We start from the raw sequence: 14,899 nt of genomic DNA on the forward strand, positions 1-14,899 counted from the left end.
TTGTCTGGAAAAGAGAAACGGTATACCAACATTGCTGTGCCCATGCGGCAGCATTCTTCGTGATATGCCATATTGTCAAACAATATGACAATCAATGTGTATTTGAAATAAACCTTGATATCCACTGGAAGGACCTTGATTTGAAATACGACCATTTGGCGGGTTATAACGCAACATCCGGAAGAAACACTAACATTTTAATTCAATAATTGAGATATGGATATAGAGGCATATTGCCTGCATCATATCATATCATATCATATCATATCATATCATATCATATCATATCATCAACCAAAGTACATAAAATGACGTTTCTGATAGGTCAGATTTTCCGAAGCCATTTTCTACCGAACCAATAAGATTACTGGATTTGCTTCATGAATCATTCATGAATACGAAGTTTTTTGTTTTGTTTTGTTTTTGTTCAAGTGCCCTCGTGGGATCGATCGGTGCTATGCGAAGACATATCCCCCGGGTACCGACGATGGGTATGGATAAGTCAAACACATACCGTCATATCATTATTGCGCATGCGTCGGTAATACTATTCGCGAGCAATTACTGGATAACTGTCATCAATGCGTGTGCAATAGAATCACATTTACACTCATTCGACGAGCTATTAGCGAAGTCACCTTACTCGTGTGTTACATACTGACAAATAGTATAAGTAGAATATCATACACATACGTCCCAACACGTTTGTTATGAACGTGCCAACAGGATCCAGAGATGGAAGACGTGCACGTGGGTAATAACTGCCCGGCTAGCTCAGTCGGTAGAGCACGAGACTCTTAATCTCGGGGTCGTGGGTTCGAGCCCCACGTTGGGCGTTTCCTTTTTTTATTCTAGTAAATCGCTAATTTATTATTTTATAAATGCCAGTCTTTACTTAATTCTTTGTCAGCTGTGATGAACTCTGATTAGCACCATGGTAACAGAGGAGACAACTGTCCATTTCCGTGTGTACAACACACTAATCTCCATTTACTTTGGTACTTCTCATACAACATATTTCTGAATTCTGTAAAACAGCCTATCAGTAGTTTATACAAGTTGTTGAATGTTTGAAATTTTAAAAATTCCACATTAAATTTTAAGTGTTATCGATCAATTAAAATGCTTCTTATTAATGAAACTTTTCTTTGTCTGGAAAATAGAAACGGTTTACCAACATTGCTGTGCCCATGCACCAGCATTCTTTGTGATATGCCATATTGTCAAACAATATGGCAATCAATGTGTATTTGAAATAAACCTTGATATCCACTGGAAGGACCTTGATTTGAAATACGACCATTTGGCGGGTTATAACGCAACATCCGGAAGAAACACTAACATTTTAATTCAATAATTGAGATATGGATATAGAGGCATATTGCCTGCATCCATTATCTATCATATCATATCATATCATATCATATCATATCATATCATCAACCAAAGTACATAAAATGACGTTTCTGATAGGTCAGATTTTCTGAAGCCATTTTCTACCGAACCAATAAGATTACTGGATTTGCTTCATGAATCATTCATGAATACGAAGTTTTTTGTTTTGTTTTGTTTTTGTTCAAGTGCCCTCGTGGGATCGATCGGAGCTATGCGAAGACATATCACCCGGGTACCGACGATGGGTATGGATAAGTCAAACACATACCGTCATATCATTATTGCGCATGCGTCGGTAATACTATTCGCGAGCAATTACTGGATAACTATCATCAATGCGTGTGCAATAGAATCACATTTACACTCATTCGACGAGCTATTAGCGAAGTCACCTTACTCGTGTGTTACATACTGACAAATAGTATAAGTAGAATATCATACACATACGTCCCAACACGTTTGTTATGAACGTGCCAACAGGATCGAGAGATGGAAGACGTGCACGTGGGTAATAACTGCCCGGCTAGCTCAGTCGGTAGAGCACGAGACTCTTAATCTCGGGGTCGTGGGTTCGAGCCCCACGTTGGGCGTTTCCTTTTTTTATTCTAGTAAATCCGTAATTTATTATTTTATAAATGCCAGTCTTTACTTAATTCTTTGTCAGCTGTGATGAACTCTGATTAGCACCATGGTAACTAAGGAGACAACTGTCAATTTCCGTGTGTACAACACACTAATCTCCATTTACTTTGGTACTTCTCATACAACATATTTCGGAATTCTGTAAAACAATCTATCAGTAGTTTATACAAGTTGTTGAATGTTCGGAATTCTAAAAAATCCACATTGAATATTAATATTTTCATCGATCAATCAAAATGCTTTTTATTGGTGAACTTTCCTTTGCCTTGAAAATAGAAACCAACATTGCTGTGCCCATGCGCCGACATTCTTAGTGATGTGCCATATTGTCCAAACCAAAGAACATATAAAATGACGCTTCTGATTGGTCAGATTTTCCGCAGCCATTTTATACGGAACCAATCAGACTAATGGATTTGCTTCATGACTATTTCATGGATACAAGGTTTTTGTGTGTAAATGCCCCCACGAAATTGATCGGTGCTATGCGAAGACATATCACGTCGGTACATTCGATGGGGATGAATAAGTCAAACACATACCGCAGCATTATTGCACATGCTTCGGTGATGCTATTCACGAGCAATTACTGGATAACTGTCATCAATGCTCGTGCAATAAATATTACATTTACACTAATTAGACGACCTATTAGCGAAGTCCCCTTACTCGTGTGTTACATACTGACAAATAGTATAAGTAGGATATCATAGACATACGCCCGTACACGTTTGTGATTAACGTGTTGATTTCTTTGGTACTTCTTAAACAACATATTTCTGAATTCAGTAAAGCAGACTATCAGTAGTTTATACGGGTTGTTGAATGTTCGAAACTCTAAATATTCGACAATGAATAGTACCCGTACGGTAATATTTTCATCCATTAATCAAAAATGCTTCTTATTTATGAAACTTTTCTTTGTCTAGGAAATAGAAACCAGTATACCAACATTGTTGTGACCATGCGCCGGCATTTTTTGTGATGTGCCATATTGTCACATAAACCAAAGAACATATAAAGTGACGTTTCTGATTGGCCAGATTTTCCGAAGTCATTTTCTACCGCACCAATCAGATTACTGGATTTGAATATAAGTAGAATACCATACACATACACCCCTACACGTTGGCGTTGTTAACGTGTTTAGCGGATAAATAGACGTGCACGTGGGTAACAACTGCCCGGCTAGCTGGGCTATGGCCTTAGCTCAGTCGGTAGAGCACGAGACTCTTAATCTCGGGGTCGTGGGTTCGAGCCCCACGTTGGGCGTTTTTTTTATTTTAGTAACTCGTTTATTCATTATTAATTAATGTCGGTGTTTAATTAGACTTTTTGTCATCTTTATTGAACTCTGATTACCATCATAATAGCAGTCGAGACAACTGTACGTTATCATGTATGAAACACATTAATATCCATTAAATTACCTTGATACTTTTCATACAAAATATTTCTGAATTCAGTATAACAGTCTATCCATAGTGTACATGTACATGTATGGGTTGGTGAATGTTCAAAAATCCAAAAATTCGACATTTTTGCAAGATAAAAGCATGGATGAATGGACACTGTTTTCACTGACAAAAACTATTCTTATGAATACTCATATAAAAATATAATTTTTATTTAAAAAACAAAGAAAAACAAAACAAAACAAAAAAACACACACACACGCACACTCCCTCACACACACATACACACACAAAATATATGTATGTTTATACCTTAATTGTTTCAGGAAGGATTAGTATTGACAACTTAATTTGCTTCACAGCTTAATTGATTACCAACTAAAAAAACACATCACTTCCTTGTTAATTATTATCTCATTATATAATATATGTATTGAAAAGTGATTTCAAAATACTTTTTTTGTGTGTGTGATATGTTGAGATTTTTCCACCTATTGTACAGGTAGTCAGTGTGTCCGGGGACGCATCTCCGTTCGGATACACTTGCGCGCATGCTATTCTTCGGTACATGGTCAGCTAGTTTACGTGCTTTAAATAAATGAGTTTTTTTTCCATTAATATGCAGTAACATATCAGTCATTCATATCATCTTAAAGCTGGTGATCCCGTGTGTACTCGAAACGAAACCCGTGTGGTTGGCAGATGATTTACACAGTCTCGCCCATGTCTCATAGAATCTCGCACGGAAGTGCTGACCGGAACCACCTGCAGCCTACAAAGGGCAAGCACTCAATTACAGTATCGTTAGCGTACCGAACTTGCGAGGCTACGATCGAATAAACAAATTATGAAAGTCTCGCGTGAGCAAATTCTTAACCACGTGCGGATTGGATAGAAGAAGTGCGTCAGACCGGATACATCATCGGGTCCTGACAAGCTCTCGCGAGAATACAATATATGACCCAGACATCAGAGTTCAGCCACTGACCATCAATCTAGTAGCCTACAAGGTGCGCACCAGTTCGGAGCTCATTGTAAGCGAGATACTAGTACAAACGACCTCGACTCTCTAACCATGCTATCGATAAAGAGAGCGACCTACAGAGATTGCAGAGGGTCATATTTTCAATAATGTATAAGACGGAAAATATTTTCCAAGAGGTCAAGTTTAAAGGTCATACACGAGGCGTAAAAAAGGGTTACAAGAGAGGTAAGGTCACTCAGATACGAGGCGGAATTATTTAGAAAAAACACAACAGGTGGTCAAATACGAGGTGTAATTTTACAGAAAACACAAGGTTAAAGGTCAGATACGAGGCACAATTATACAGGTAACATGAAAGGTTAAAGGTCAGTTACGACGCTTATCGGTAACTATACACAATGTTAAAGGTCAGACACGAGGCGTTACATAGAGACCCGTATAAGTCGTAATCATACTAAAAACTCACTCAATTCACATACGAGACGTTGTTATGTAGAAACATTTATACTTAAGGCCAAATGTCAGAATCATCACTATTCAGAAAACAAGGTTTACTGGTTTAGGAACAATACACGAAAACTTTCAGGCAATTTGCGAGAACGACGGCAAGACAGAGAATAAGTCAACTGCTTGGAACTGAGATTGAAAATGGTCACTCAGGAATTGAACTATTAAATCACAGCCAAGGCTTCTCTGCCATAAAATGGAACCATTTTTCCGTAGGTGTAGTCCGTTTTTTACAAAGGAAAAGTTTTAATTTAACGAACATTGATGGACCTGAGACTTGGACGACCATGTTTGATTAATGAGTATCCACGCGCTGCCCTTGAGGCATTTCTCATTCTGCCATGATCCATAGCCAGTTTTGGAACGACACGAGTAACTTGAGACATAAACTTCAGAAACAAAATCATATCTGACATCAGGTGCAAATTATAACGATCTTAAGATTGTAGCAATTATCACCGATGTAACGCCAAATGTCCAGTTTTCCAGCAGGTGATGGACCCAGGATTTGGTCAAGACCAGGGATTTAGTTTAATGCAGAATTTCGATAGAAGGGTCAAATTTCTTATTTATATGACCTTGGCATGTTTATAAACAATAATCAAGTATTATGGTATGATCTTGAGTTTTCCTGCTCGCCGAATCTGCCACTCGCAAACAAGATTGTGTCTTATTCGAGACAATGCGGTCATAGCTGGTTTTGACCTAGATTACATGTAGATCAGGACCGAACATTTATATATATACTTAACCATAAACAACGTGGGTCTTGTTGATGTAGTCTGGTCTAGCATGACTGAAAACATTTATTATGAAACATTATTTTGGCATAGACACGATCACCGCAATGAAATCAAAATACGTCCTCATCTGCTCATTTGTCACGAGCACGCGCGACCAAAACAGAACGGTCTGGCTGAATCGATGGATCCGTCACATTGTTCTCGGGGGCTACAGTCTGTATCGAAATATCAAATTGGACATCGGCGTGATTATGAAGATGTACTAGACTGACCTTGGACACAAGTAAACCACTTACGAGCTGTCCTTGAGCAGACGGAAACTACTTCAGTGGACGTTGGATAAACCATAAACGTTGTGTATTACATGAACGTCTGTTTAAATTAATTGTGTCTGACGGTCATTTTCGACCAGAGGTCAATAGGGTGGAAGAACGCTGTATACGGCAGGCGTATTGGATGATCGCTTACTGTTTATTGCTTGTAATCCGCTAGGAGGCGCTATCACAATCGCGTCACGCCACAAAAACTGCCATCTATTGATAGACAGTGACACAAAACAATGGCGCCTATTACTTTTCCTTACTTGTCTCCTGTCATCAGGATTGGCTCTTTGGTAGGCTCTGGAGCTTCTCTGGTTAATTTGGTAATGACAGACATAAACACAATGGAGCGCCAATCTATTGTCAGAGTGCCCAAAACCAGCGCCATCTATTGACCTCAGTGATTCAAATCAGTGCCACCTATTGACAGACAACGACGTTAAATAGGTTTGACAGGAAGTGACGTAAAGCAGCACCATCTATTGGCAAGAAGTGACAAACACAGCTACATTGTATATAAAGAGGCTGTCACACAAAACGGCACCATTTACCGACAGGTTCAAGTAGAAAATTGTTTTACGACCGACAGGGATGTAAGTCCTTTGATGAACATCGATGGTGTTTAATATGCACGTGCAGTGTGTTTTCATGGGTACAGTAGAAGTCTCAAACTATTAAGTTGTTGTCTACATAAAAATCACAAGGATGTTAGATAATTACGATACGGAGACGAAAATCCTCAGGGTGGTCTTCTGAAATTTGTCTATAGGAATAAGCACTTAAAACCTAATGCGGCCTAATGGACCAATATGTAGAAGTGGACCACATGCTTGGTGGCAGTACGCCAGTTAATTCACTCCGAAAGGAGCATTATGGCATGATAATCTCCTGGCTTATTCCCGAGGAAATCACTACTATTTCCCGCTGAAGAATAACCATTTTGATCACAGGAATCTTTGCTATTATTGATCTAAATATAAAAATTCAGCTACACTGTATTTGTTTTCATACAAACTGTAATTCATAAATTCTATAAAGTAGATCTGTGATGTTCCATTTCAGCCAACTAAAATTCAGGTCAAAAGCCACAGCACCACATACGTCTTCATGATGTCAGCTAACACGGAATACCACTGCCTAACAACTCTCGCCATCAAAGATTCAGCCAATTGCTTTTAACTTGATATTGTATTATCAATTCCTATGTAAAATCACAAGTCAATGGATTCCATTGGTTCACACTTTAACAACCAACATGTTTACAAAGTCTGGTGTTTGCTTGTTCCCCGCAGGGCCCTTTTAGGAACTGATTCGATCAAAATTAAGTCCTGTTATGCAACATTTTCCACGCTATTCGTTGTTGATTTTATTTGCTGCTAGAATCCCAAATCATCCCAAATCATAAAATCTCGCCCATCGGATACAGAGCAGTGCTTCTAAAATGACAAACGGACAAGAATGATGTTCCGGAATGTATCAAGTCGACTACCCTGAAACCTGCAAACAGGACATGTTTTATTGATTTTTTTCCTCTGATCAATTACTTAAGTCACAATTTAGAAAATACTAGTTTAATATATCAGTTTACCTCAAGTCACATGCTTCACTTCAGTCTGGTTGAGAAAAAGTCAATACAAATGAAGAGTATTTTCAGAATACTGTAATTTGGAAGTTTTTGTGACGGTAATGATTTGTTTAGGGAAAACAAATGGTCGACTGTATTTTCTAAAAAGACGCCGTGAGCTAGATTAGATTGTGTCTCGAGTATTCCAGTCAGATAAACTTGTTACGCGAGTCTCTTGGATCACATTGGAGGGAAGTAGGCAATTGGCGTGTTGCTGATCACGTGATAATTTGGCATAACGGCAAAGATAGTTGTGTTAATAAGACTAAATGCAACGCCATATGGAGAAACGGAAGCATGGGACGTTCTGTTGTGTTTCCAAGGCCCCAACGGATAGAACCGTCACTACGGCATGCGAGATTAGTTAGTGCAATATATTTAAGGATTAACATCAATTATTTTTTCTGTTATACAGTCATAACAGAAAAAACTGGAGTGTACTCTAAATAAACCGCGAAGCGGTTTATGAAGAGAGTACATATAATAAATACATTAAATAATTAATGTTAATTCTTATAATTTAATTCCGTCTTATACACACGAAGATATTTCACTTTCTTTGGCGAACTCTTTTCTGTGATAAATTATTACGCAACGTCATCAGCCAATCAAAAATGACGTTACATTTCGCAACGTCAAAAATTTTGTTATGGAGGTATAACAAAATTATTTCAGCCAATGAAAATGCGTGTTTCATACAAAATTAAATTATTTCCCATTATAAGTTAAATAGCGTTGATAAACGTCAAGTACACCTAGCAACCTTGATTTAGTAAGTTAGTTACTGGTTTACCGCCTCCACGACTTCTCCTATTGCTAGCTAGCAATTTTGCATTCATCTAGTGAAGTGCCTACCTCGGTGTTACCGTCAGGGGCGCACCTACAGCACTGTCGAGCTATACATAACTTGGCGTCTGCTGGTTACCAAATTCTCCTTTCTTTTGATTGAAAAAAACATGGAAAGATGTATCCACATGTTACATTGTATGTTATAGAGAACAATACCCTTTTATTTCACGATGACGGAGATTGATCACAACATTTCCAGCATACTGTCACAAGCTGAACCGAAAGTGTTGCCTATCAGGTGTAAGTCACAGATGTTCTAGAATCAGATTACATGCGTCTGAAGCGAAACTATCAACAGTATAACACAGTAAGAGGTTAGGGAAAAGATGTCCTATCACACTAGATGATGGAAGTAGGACGATCTCGCGAAATGTTTAAATGGTAGGTTCATTCAATCGAAATGACGATGGGGCCAAGAGTAGGCTCACAAAGTCGTGACCATCCGAGGTGGTTTACAGCCAATAAGCATAGATCATAATAAGGTATTTACACCGGCATGACCACAAACACAATAAGAGAACAGAAATCTTTGTAAAAAAAGTTCCGACTGACGTCACATCATTGGATAATTACCACTGACATCACATCACTTAATAATTACCACTGACATCACATCACACGATAATTCCCACTGTCATCACATCACTGGATAATTCCCACTGACATCACATCACTGGATAATTCCCCGACTGACATCACATCACTGGATAATTCCGAGTGACGATAATTCCCACTGACGTCACATCACTGGATAATTCCCACTGACATCACATCACTGGATAATTACCACTGACATCACATCACTGGATAATTCCCACTGACATCACATCACACGATAAATCCGACTGACATCACATCACTGGATAATTCCCACTGACATCACATCACTGGATAATTCCCACTGACATCACATCACTGGATAATTCCCACTGACATCACATCACTGGATAATTCCCACTACCATCACATCACTGGATAATTCCCACTGACATCACATCACACGATAAATACGACTGACATCACATCACTAGAGGATAATTCCCACTGACATCACATATATAATATCTAACACGTCCTATCAACTTCTATAGTTCTCCAGTGTAATATATAATATATAACACGTGCTATCATCTTTTCCTCCAGTGTAATATATAATATATAGAGGATATCTAATAGTGTCTTCAGTAATACCAAATATATTTCACGAGTGGGGCTAATATTTTGATATTTTTCATGAGTGCGCAGCACGAGTGAAAAATATCAAAATATTAGCCACACGAGTGAAATATATTTGGTATTACTGAAGACACTGTTAGATATTCTGTTTATTACATTTTTTATCAACGAAAAACCTACCCCGTATGCTAACTAGGCCTACAATTCCCTAAAAAAGTAGTTCCCTCTGTCCAGGTGCTGACATATATGTCGGGCTTTCTGATTGGTCAATTATATTGGTATTTTCTAATCATTAATTTGATTGGTCAAATCAGCAAAAGTGATATTTTTCACTAAGACTGCATTTGAATCAGGAATATAATTTCATTAATGTGTCATTTGAAAAGATTCAGCTTGCATTCAATCTTAACTTTGTTTCGTTTTTAACTGCATTTTGTATTTAGCGCTACATTGACCAATCACATAATTCATCTTGACCAGTAACGCCACATGTCGCTTCATATCCGGGGCCAAAAGAATATTATACGGCTATGCCGAAAAAAGTGACTTATCATTCCGTTTTAAAATTGTTACGTTCTCACTAGATTTGAACACGTACAAGGGGAGGTAAGTCCGACGAACATACTGGTGATCTAAAACAACAACTTCGCCCAGTAATAGACACACTATTTTTTAAACAATTTTCCACTACGTTATGATGGATTTTCCTTTTATTACAGCAAAGCAAATGTACAAATCCAATTTAGGCGAAAATCTTAAAAGGCTGTTGTATATTTTCATGCAACACCAATACATACTTTATGACATAACAACCCTCCAAAAGTTACATATTTTATGACATAACTACCCTCAAAATGTTACATATTTTATGACATAACTACCCTCCAAAAGTTACATATTTTATGATATAACCACCCTCAAAATGTTACATATTTTATGACATAACAACCCTCAAAATGTTACATATTTTATGACATAACTACCCTCCAAAAGTTACATATTTTATGATATAACCACCCTCCAAAAGTTACATATTTTATGATATAACCACCCTCAAAATGTTACATATTTTAGGACATAACAACCCTCAAAATGTTACATATTTTATGACATAACTACCCTCCAAAAGTTACATATTTTATGATATAACCACCCTCCAAAAGTTACATATTTTATGATATAACCACCCTCAAAATGTTACATATTTTAGGACATAACAACCCTCAAAATGTTACATATTTTATGACATAACTACCCTCCAAAAGTTACATATTTTATGATATAACCACCCTCCAAAAGTTACCTACTTTATGATATAACCACCCTCCAACAGTTACATACTTTATGATATAACCACCCTCCAACAGTTACATACTTTATGATATAACCACCCTCAAAATGTTACATATTTTAGGACATAACAACCCTCAAAATGTTACATATTTTATGACATAACTACCCTCCAAAAGTTACATATTTTATGATATAACCACCCTCCAAAAGTTACCTACTTTATGATATAACCACCCTCCAACAGTTACATACTTTATGATATAATCACCCTCCAACAGTTACATACTTTATGATATAACCACCCTCCAAAAGTTACATACTTTATGATATAATCACCCTCCAAATGTTACATACTTTATGATATAACCACCCTCCAAGAAAGGTAAATAGATACGATGAAACACATTCTAACAACATTCTTTGTCACTTCACACAACATCCCACAGAACGAGGGTGCTTACCCCTTTCATCCTGTTTTCGCCCCTTTCCCACCTCCCACCACCACCCCAACCCCACGAGGGTGCCTACCCCTTTCTTCCTGTATTAACAGATTCCCTCCCCACGAGGGTGCCTACCCCTTTCCTCCTGTATTAACAGATTCCCTCCCCACGAGGGTGCCTACCCCTTTCATCCTGTATTAACAGATTCCCTCCCCACGAGGGTGCCTACTCCTTTCATCCTGTATTAACAGATTCCCTCCCCACAATGGTGCCTACCCCTTTCATCCTGTATTAACAGATTCCCTCCCCACAATGGTGCCTACCCCTTTCATCCTGTATTAACAGATTCCCTCCCCACAATGGTGCCTACCCCTTTCATCCTGTATTAACAGATTCCCTCCCCACAATGGTGCCTACCCCTTTCATCCTGTATTAACAGATTCCCTCCCCACAATGGTGCCTACCCCTTTCATCCTGTATTCACCCTTCCCACCCTCCCCCACGAGGATGCCTACCCCTTTCATCCTGTATTAACAGATTCCCTCCCCACGAGGGTGCCTACCCCTTTCATCCTGTATTAACAGATTCCCTCCCCACGAGGGTGCCTACCCCTTTCATCCTGTATTAACAGATTCCCTCCCCACAATGGTGCCTACCCCTTTCATCCTGTATTAACAGATTCCCTCCCCACGAGGGTACCTACCCCTTTCATCCTGTATTCACCCTTCCCACCCTCCCCCACGAGGATGCCTACCCCTTTCTTCCTGTATTCAAACCGAGAATAATTAATTAGTATAGTTAGCGGTCATTAAAAGATCCAACACGACGAGAATATCGACCCCCTTTCATCCAGTAACCCTTCCGGGAGCCTATATTATTATCGTGTAGTAAATGTCTTACATTGGTGACGTATGTGCTGTGTTACATTGGTGACGTATGTGCTGTTTTACATTGGTGACGTATGTGCTGTTTTTTACATTGGTGACGTATGTGCTGTTTAACATCTGTGACGTATGTGCTGTTTAACATTGGTAACGTATGTGCTGTTTTACATTGGTGACGTATGTGCTGTTTTACATTGGTGACGTATGTGCTGTTTTACATTGGTGACGTATGTGCTGTGTTACATTGGTGACGTATGTGCTGTGTTATATTGGTGACGTATGTGCTGTTTTACATTGGTGACGTATGTGCTGTTTTACATTGGTGACGTATGTGCTGTTTTTTTTACATTGGTGACGTATGTGCTGTTTTTTTTACATTGGTGACGTATGTGCTGTTTTACATCTGTGACGTATGTGCTGTTTTACATTGGTGACGTATGTGCTGTTTTACATTGGCGACGTATGTGCTGTTTTTTTACATTGGTGACGTATGTGCTGTTTTTTTACATTGGTGAGGTATGTGCTGTTTTACATCTGTGACGTATGTGCTGTTTTACATTTGTGCCGTATGTGCTGTGTTACATTGGTGACGTATGTGCTGTGTTACATTGGTGACGTATGTGCTGTTTTACATTGGTGACGTATGTGCTGTTTTACATCTGTGACGTATGTGCTGTTTTTTTACATTGGTGACGTATGTGCTGTTTTTTTACATTGGTGACGTATGTGCTGTTTTTTACATTGGTGACGTATGTGCTGTTTTTTTACATTGGTGACGTATTTGCTGTTTTTTACATTGGTGACGTATGTGCTGTTTTACATTGGTGACGTATGTGCTGTTTTACATTGGTGACGTATGTGCTGTTTTACATTGGTGACGTATGTGCTGTTTTACATTGGTGACGTATGTGCTGGTTTACATTGGTGACGTATGTGCTGTTTTACATTGGTGACGTATGTGCTGTTTTACATTGGTGACGTATGTACTGTTTTTTTTTTACATTGGTGACGTATGTGCGTGTTGGTCTGCTCTGTATCATGCATTGATATGCAGCCGTGTCGAAACAAGACAGCACCACCTCATGGGCATGCATAGACATGTCCTAGTATCGGTTCATCGACTGTTTGCGCGTGACTATAACAACCGCTCTGGGACTCAGATAGTTTAGGAGAAGATGAGATAATCCGTAGTCTGAATATCCCATGTTATACACGACACAAGTCTGAGATGGGAGGTCAGCCAATACCATGGTCACGTGACGCAGTGTACGTATCGTTCCGATAAGCGGAACATGGATCTCCTCCGTGCATGGACCGTCCCTCCAGTCGGAACACGGATCATATCGGTACACGCATTGTTCTAACAGGCGGAGCACGGATCGCTTTGCGGTAATATGGTATGAATTTTGAAACAATGTATAACCATATCAAGACTTCCTATGTCGTTAATAGGAGCAGGTCGGTGTTACCAGTCCATCTGACTGAGTACATCACTATTTCACTTTGTGAGAAGTGCCGTGGATTATTACGCCAACGACCCGGGTTCGATTCATGTAGGGGCACCCGGTTAATTAAATGCATGGATCAAAATACATACTACATGTTTTTATGTAAGTGTACCTTGCCAAAGAATAAACTAGTCACCGGACACCCTTAATTAACAAAAACAAAAAACAAACAAACAAAAAAGAACTTATTACAATCACTGTAACGGAGATACTGATTTCCTTTTAAGGTTTTGAAATGAAAAAAATATCATAACATCCGAATATGATATCGCCGAAGGTGACGATTATGGATGCCTTTAATTCTTTCAGATTGGAATGTGCTTCTCAAATTAAAACGTGACAATGGGCAATACATGTATATCATTGAATGTGAGAGTTGTGCCAAGAAGTCCTGCGAGAAAGGTTAGTGACGGGTACAGATCACGTGACAGGTGTAGAATTGTCGGTGAGGAGGTAAAATTGCAGACCTGTATCATTTACAAAGTATTTCAAGCAACACTGTCTATCACACATACATGCGTTAAAGGCGCCGGTGTATAATTTAGTCGAGTGATTTCCTTGTGAGCGCACTGTTAATACCACAAAGTACTGTACACAAAAATCAGTTCTGGTAAGCCACGCAATGTCGATGTACTTTTCGTCGGTTTTCCGATTTTCCTCGTCCGTTTGTGACATGATTTCTATTTTATGTTTGCTCTTACTCAGAGTACGCAGACTTACAGCTACTTGGCCGCTCCGCTGAGATTAATGGCAACTCTCTGTGTGGCTTGTGTTGGTAGAGGCCATACATTCTACTGACTCGCACGCTATAATCGAATAGACGAACGGGAGGTTTCCTTACAGTAAATACGTATACTTCACGACCATCGAACGCTAGATAACATTGTTATAACATACAAAACAACATTTGCATTGAATGACGTGAATTTATATCAAGGAAAGCTGTCATTTATTCATGTAGAAATGTTGATCCTTATACAATATATCTTGATTATTATATAAGGTATCTTAGTTATATAAGGTATCTTAGTTATATCAGGTATCTTAGTCATATAAGGTACCTTTGTTGTATAAGGTATCTTAGTTATATAAGGTATCTTAGTTATATAAGGTATCTT

General features: G+C 38.7%; 3 non-coding genes across 3 annotated transcripts; all 3 read left to right on the forward strand.

The window, feature by feature from the left end:
* Nucleotides 1–763: 763 nt before the first annotated feature.
* Trnak-cuu lies at nt 764–836 on the forward strand. The gene has a single exon. It is a non-coding gene; the product is annotated as a tRNA-Lys (tRNA).
* A 1,076-nt stretch (nt 837–1,912) lies between these two features.
* Nucleotides 1,913–1,985, forward strand: Trnak-cuu. Its single transcript has one exon. It is a non-coding gene; the product is annotated as a tRNA-Lys (tRNA).
* A 1,254-nt stretch (nt 1,986–3,239) lies between these two features.
* Nucleotides 3,240–3,309, forward strand: Trnak-cuu. The gene has a single exon. It is a non-coding gene; the product is annotated as a tRNA-Lys (tRNA).
* The last annotated feature ends 11,590 nt before the right edge of the window (nt 3,310–14,899 follow it).

Source organism: Pecten maximus, chromosome 8 (genome assembly GCF_902652985.1).
Source record: "Pecten maximus chromosome 8, xPecMax1.1, whole genome shotgun sequence".
In the NCBI taxonomy this organism is placed as follows: domain Eukaryota; kingdom Metazoa; phylum Mollusca; class Bivalvia; order Pectinida; family Pectinidae; genus Pecten; species Pecten maximus.